Below are 7500 nucleotides of genomic sequence, written 5' to 3' on the forward strand. Positions count from 1 at the left end.
CATTGGCTTAGCATTTCAGCCATATTGACGTATTGGCATTATCGACCCCAGCGTAAGAAATCCAACGTTTTAGGAAACAAAGTCTGCAACAAATCCACAAGGGCCGTGACGAGGATTCGAACCTACGTCCGAAATCATTTAATACATCACGCTATTGTGATTTTTGTGTGTAATGAAGTAAGGGCGAAGAGGGAGAACGGCCTTTTGACATAACTCGAATGCAGGGGGGAGTTGTGTAAAACCCTGGTTTGTGTCTCGGAGAGGCTGCAGGATTAGCAGATAACGATACTGAGCTAGGAACGGAAATGAAGAGTGAGGGAGAATGAGAGAAGTGAGAACCTGTGAGAGGACTGAGAAAAAGTAGAAGGAAGGGAGGAATAGTAGGAGAGAAGAGAGAAGAAAAGTGTGTGGATGAAATGAATTAGACAAAATGGTCCCGAAGAGAGAGATAGAGGAGAAAAAAAATGAGAAAAAATACTTGAAAGAAGTCAGGAACAAACGGAATAACGAAGCATAGAGGGGGAAGGAAAGAATGAGAGAAAGCGGAAGAAAAATACATGAGAAAGAGAGAAAGAGAGAAGAGAGAGAGAGAGAGAGAGAGAGGAAGAGAGAGAGAGGAGAGAGAGAGAGAGAGAGAGAGAGAGAGAGAGATGAGAGAGATGAGAGAGAGAGAGAGAGACCGAGTGAGAGAGAGAGAGAGAGAGGAGAGAGAGAGAGAGAGGAGAGAGAGAGAGAGAGAGAGAGAGAGAGAGGACGAGAGGAGAGAGAGAGAGAGAGAGAGAGAGAGAGAATAAGGAAGCAGCAGCAGAGGAACGTGAAGAGGTAAAGGGCAACGAAATAGGAATCAGAAGGTAATGGGAATCAGGAGAAGAGAAGGAGAAGTAGGAGAGAAGATTTATAGAAAGAGAACTAGGAAAAAGGAAGATTTGAAAAAGAGGAGTAGGGGGAAGGGCTAAAAGAAGTACGAAGAATGAAAATCTTAGTAAGATATATGTAAGAAGCGAAGGAGAAATTTTCAAGCAGACGAAAGAGAAGGATGGAGGATGGAGGAGACAGCAGGCGCTCAGGAGGGAGCTGGGACACGCCCTGGGGGGTCCTAGGACACCCAGCCGCCTTGCGCCTCTGGCTAGGAGATAATTGAAAATTGAGAGGCTAGTCGGGCAGTAAATTTCTGGCCAATAATCATACCAGATATAATTCTCCTCCTCTTGGGCGGCTCCTTCAGGCATTGTTAGCTCCAGGAGGGCCAGTGGCTAGGGGGGTAGTCTTCTAGCCTAGGATAGGGGAGGGTAGTCCTCTGGCCTAGGATAGGGGAGGGTAGTCCTCTGGCCTAGGATAGGAGAGGGTAGTCCTCTGGCCTAGGATAGGGGAGGGTAGTCCTATGGCCTAGGATAGGGGAGGGTAGTCCTCTGGCCTAGGATAGGGGAGGGTAGTCCTCTGGCCTAGGATAGGGGAGGGTAGTCCTCTGGCCTAGGATAGGGGAGGGTAGTCCTCTGGCCTAGGATAGAGGAGGGTAGTCCTCTGGCCTAGGATAGGGAGGGTAGTCCTCTAGCCCAGGATAGGGGAGGGTAGTCCTCTGGCCTAGGATAGGGGAGGGTAGTCCTCTGGCCTGGGATAGGGGAGGGTAGTCCTCTGGCCTAGGATAGGGGAAGGTAGTCCTCTAGCCCAGGAAAGGGGAGGGTAGTCCTCTGGCCCAGGATAGGGGAGGTTATGAGGCTAGCAGCAGAGTGTGGGGTCCCATGGATTGGGACAGAGGGGGAACAGATAAGAGAGGTGGAATCATCCCCTGGTCTGAGATAAGGAATAGGTTATCTTGAGATGATTTCGGGGCTTTTTAGTGTCCCCGCGGCCCGGTCCTTCGACCAGGCCTCCACCCCCAGGAAGCAGCCCGTGACAGCTGACTAACACCCAGGTACCTATTTTACTGCTAGGTAACAGGGGCATAGGGTGAAAGAAACTCTGACCATTGTTTCTCGCCGGCGCCTGGGATCGAACCCAGAAACCACCATGATCACAAGTCGAGTGTGCTGTCCGCTCGTCGACCGGCTCCTGGTAAGGCTAGGAACGGATAGGGGATAGACACTCTGGTCTAGGATAGAGGGAGGGTGTTACACGGAGGGGTTGGGATAGTGTGGGTGGGTTCCAAACAGCACGTGGTGTAATAAGGAGGGGTAAGGGTGGAGATGGAAGGGATAGTGGTGATGGATGGTGGTGGTTGTGGTGGTGGTAAAGTACCGCTCCAAGCACCTGCACCAAGTACCGCACCAAGCGAGCCCGCTCCTGCGGGCCGCTCCCAAGCAACAGCCTGGTGGACCCAAACTCTCACAAGTCGAGCCTGGCCTCGGGCCGGGCTTGGGGAGTAGAAGAACTCCCAGAACCCCATCAACCAGGTATCAACCAGGTACAACATTTGATTGTGAAACTCCCTTCGATGCCCTACAACACAATTGTACCGTGAACGAAGCTATAGTGAACAGGAGATACTAATTTTTTGTTTTTAATTTTGCCCAGAGGGGCGAGTTTATTGGGCAGCGTCACTCATCCTGTGAGTGGACACACCGCCATAGTGACAGTATTGGGCAGCGCCACTCATCCTGTGAGTGGACACACCGCCAATAGTGACAGTATTGGGCAGCGCCACCCATCCTGTGAGTGGACACACCGCCATAGTGACAGTATTGGGCAGCGCCATCATCCTGTGAGTGGACACACCGCCATAGTGACAGTATTGGGCAGCGCCACTCATCCTGTGATGTGGACACACCGCCCTAGTGACAGTATTGGGCAGCGCCACTCATCCTGTGAGTGGACACACCGCCATAGTGACAGTATTGGGCAGCGCCACTCATCCTGTGAGTGGACACACCGCCATAGTGACAGTATTGGGCAGCGTCACTCATCCTGTGAGTGGACACACCGCCATAGTGACAGTATTGGGCAGCGCCACCCATCCTGTGAGTGGATACACCGCCATAGTGACAGTATTGGGCAGCGTCACTCATCCTGTGAGTGGACACACCGCCATAGTGACAGTATGGGCAGCGTCACCTCATCCTGTGAGTGGACACACCGCCATAGTGACAGTATTGGGCAGCGTCACTCATCCTGTGAGTGGACACACCGCCATAGTGACAGTATTGGGCAGCGCCACTCATCCTGTGAGTGGACACACCGCCATAGTGACAGTATTGGGCAGCGCCACTCATCTGTGAGTGGACCACACCGCCATAGTGACAGTATTGGGCAGCGTCACTCATCCTGTGAGTGGACACACCGCCATAGTGACAGTATTGGGCAGCGCCACTCATCCTGTGAGTGGACACACCGCCATAGTGACAGTATTGGGCAGCGCCAATCATCCTGTGAGTGAACACACCGCCATAGTGACAGTATTGGGCAGCGTCACTCATCCTGTGAGTGGACACACACCACTAGTGACACGTATTGGGCAGCGCCACTCATCCTGTGAGTGGACACACCGCCATAGTGACAGTATTGGGCAGCGCCACTCATCCTGTGAATGGACACACCGCCATAGTGACAGTATTGGGCAGCGCCACTCATCCTGTGAGTGGACACACGCCATAGTGACAGTATTGGGCAGCGTCACTCATCCTGTGAGTGGACACACCGCCATAGTGACAGTATTGGGCAGCGCCACTCATCCTGTGAGAGAACACACCGCCATAGTGACAGTATTGGGCAGCGCCACTCATACTGTGAGTGGACACACCGCCATAGTGACAGTATTGGGCAGCATCACTCATCCTGTGAGTGGACACACCGCCATAGTGACAGTATTGGGCAGCGCCACTCATCCTGTGAGTGGACACACCACCATAGTGACAGTATTGGGCAGCGCCACTCATCCTGTGAGTGGACACACCGCCATAGTGACAGTATTGGGCAGCGTCACTCATCCTGTGAGTGGACACACCGCCATAGTGACAGTATTGGGCAGCGTCACTCATCCTGTGAGTGGACACACCACTATAGCAGCATGTACAACACTCCCCAATAGGAAGAAAACCCGCTGGGTTGTTCAAAAAACGACAAAGATATTACGAAAAAATACTGACGAATAAAAGTTAGAATATTTAAACGGTTGCAGACTCTACCTCAAGATAAGATGTCCAACCACTTATGGACTGGACGGTAGAGCGACGGTCTCGCTTCATACAGATCGGCGTTCAATCCCCGACCGTCCACAAGTGGTTGGGCACCATTCCTTTCTCCCCGTCCCATCCCAAATCCTTATCCTGACCCCTTCCCAGTGCTATATAGTCGTGATGGCTTGGCGCTTTCCCCCTGATAAATCCTTCCTTCCGAGAATAAAAATATTGGAAAGGGAGTTGCAAACTACTTATGGGGTACAAACACTCCAATTACCATAAACATGACCAAGATTCTCTCAAGATATGATTAGCGAAACGAAATTTAACGTAGAATTATAATTACGTTCTTCTCCGGAATACTGTCAGAGAATTAATGATATAATTCTATGTTCAGTTGATCAACCATGAATATTTGGACTTTTATATCAAATATTTTTATCAGGGTATTTTTTTAATTGACACTAAATTAAAAATTATAGATTGTAGAGAGCGTAAGGGCTATAAAAGTTATATATTAATTAGCGTTTTTCTTTGATAATTCGTTAATTTGACCAGCTATGGCAGATTATGTACATGTGTATAATCTGGTGTATGTATGTGTACACTGTGTATGTATGTGTACACTGTGTATGTATGTGTGTGTACACTGTGTATGTATGTATGTGTACACTGTGTATGTATGTGTACACTGTGTATGTATGTGTACACTGTGTATGTATGTGTACACTGTGTATGTATGTATGTGTACACTGTGTATGTATGTGTGTGTATGTATGTGTGTGTACACTGTGTATGTATGTATGTATACACTGTGTATGTATGTGTGTGTACACTGTGTATGTATGTGTGTGTACACTGTGTATGTATGTGTGTGTACACTGTGTATGTATGTGTACACTGTGTATGTATGTGTACACTGTGTATGTATGTGTGTGTACACTGTGTATGTATGTATGTGTACACTGTGTATGTATGTATGTGTGTGTACACTGTGTATGTATGTATGTATACACTGTGTATGTATGTGTGTGTACACTGTGTATGTATGTGTGTGTACACTGTGTATGTATGTATGTATACACTGTGTATGTATGTGTGAGTACACTGTGTATGTATGTGTGTGTACACTGTGTATGTATGTGTACACTGTGTATGTATGTGTGTGTACACTGTGTATGTATGTGTACACAGTGTATGTATGTGTGTGTACACTGTGCATGTATGTGTACACTCTGCTGGTTCTGTGTCCATATGTGTACCCGAATTCAGTATCATTAGTGCACACGAATGACCCCCCATCATTCGTGAGACTCAATACACGTAAAACCGCTCCCAACAGATCATCTCATTCGTGTAAAATATATATATATAATTAATAAAATATTTTGACCCATGTCTAAAATCATTACCATAAAAAATCACTCACATTTAAAACGATGAAAATAAACAAAAAGGGTATTTTTTATTTCGTTCCAGAAATACACTTTGTTCAATAGTCTGGTCTGGCTGTGTTAGAGGGCTACAGTGTGTTCAATAGTTCAGTCTGGTTGTGTTAGAGGGGCTACAGTGTGTTCAATAGTTCAGTCTGGTTGTGTTAGAGGGGCTACAGTGTGTTCAATAGTTCAGTCTGGTTGTGTTAGAGGGGCTACAGTGTGTTCAATAGTTCAGTCTGGTTGTGTTAGAGGGGCTACAGTGTGTTCAATAGTTCAGTCTGGCTGTGTTAGAGGGCTACAGTGTGTTCAATAGTTCAGTCTGGTTGTGTTAGAGGGGCTACAGTGTGTTCAATAGTCTGGTCTGGCTGTGTTAGAGGGCTACAGTGTGTTCAATAGTTCAGTCTGGCTGTGTTAGAGGGGCTACAGTGTGTTCAATAGTCTGGTCTGGCTGTGTTAGAGGGGCTACAGTGTGTTCAATAGTCTGGTCTGGCTGTGTTAGAGGGGCTACAGTGTGTTCAATAGTCTGGTCTGGCTGTGTTAAAGGGCTACAGTGTGTTCAATAGTCTGTTCTGGCTGTGTTTGAGGGGCTACAGTGTGTTCAATAGTCTGGTCTGGCTGTGTTAGAGGGCTACAGTGTGTTCAATAGTTCAGTCTGGTTGTCTTAGAGGGGCTACAGTGTGTTCAATAGTCTGTTCTGGCTGTGTTAGAGGGGCTACAGTGTGTTCAATAGTCTGGTCTGGCTGTGTTAGAGGGGCTACAGTGTGTTCAATAGTCTGGTCTGGCTGTGTTAGAGCGCTACAGTGTGTTCAATAGTCTGGTCTGGCTGTGTTAGAGGGCTACAGTGTGTTCAATAGTCTGTTCTGGCTGTGTTAGAGGGGCTACAGTGTGTTCAATAGTCTGGTCTGGCTGTGTTAAAGGGCTACAGTGTGTTCAATAGTCTGGTCTGACTGTGTTAGAGGGCTACAGTGTGTTCAATAGTCTGGTCTGGCTGTGTTAGAGGGCTACAGTGTGTTCAATAGTCTGGTCTGGCTGTGTTAGAGGGGCTACAGTGTGTTCAATAGTTCAGTCTGGTTGTGTTAGAGGGGCTACAGTGTGTTCAATAGTCTGGTCTGGCTGTGTTAGAGGGCTACAGTGTGTTCAATAGTTCAGTCTGGCTGTGTTAGAGGGGCTACAGTGTGTTCAATAGTCTGGTCTGGCTGTGTTAGAGGGCTACAGTGTGTTCAATAGTCTGGTCTGGCTGTGTTAGAGGGCTACAGTGTGTTCAATAGTCTGGTCTGGCTGTGTTAGAGGGGCTACAGTGTGTTCAATAGTTCAGTCTGGTTGTGTTAGAGGGGCTACAGTGTGTTCAATAGTCTGGTCTGGCTGTGTTAGAGGGCTACAGTGTGTTCAATAGTTCAGTCTGGCTGTGTTAGAGGGGCTACAGTGTGTTCAATAGTCTGGTCTGGCTGTGTTAGAGGGCTACAGTGTGTTCAATAGTCTGGTCTGGCTGTGTTAGAGGGGCTACAGTGTGTTCAATAGTTCAGTCTGGTTGTGTTAGAGGGGCTACAGTGTGTTCAATAGTCTGGTCTGGCTGTGTTAGAGGGGCTACAGTGTGTTCAATAGTCTGGTCTGGCTGTGTTAGAGGGGCTACAGTGTGTTCAATAGTTCAGTCTGGTTGTGTTAGAGGGGCTACAGTGTGTTCAATAGTCTGGTCTGGCTGTGTTAGAGGGGCTACAGTGTGTTCAATAGTCTAGTCTGGCTGTGTTAGAGGGGCTACAGTGTGTTCAATAGTCTGGTCTGGCTGTGTTAGAGGGCTACAGAGTTCAATAGTCTGGTCTGGCTGTGTTAGAGGGCTACAGTGTGTTCAATAGTCCAGTCTATCTGTGTAATTCATTTGTATCTGTATTACAAACTTCCTGTATTGCTTATATATTTTTTCCCTATGTATGTAATTTTTCTAAAATTTGTACCTC

This window comes from Procambarus clarkii, chromosome 85 (genome assembly GCF_040958095.1).
Source record: "Procambarus clarkii isolate CNS0578487 chromosome 85, FALCON_Pclarkii_2.0, whole genome shotgun sequence".
Classification (NCBI taxonomy): Eukaryota; Metazoa; Arthropoda; class Malacostraca; order Decapoda; family Cambaridae; genus Procambarus; species Procambarus clarkii.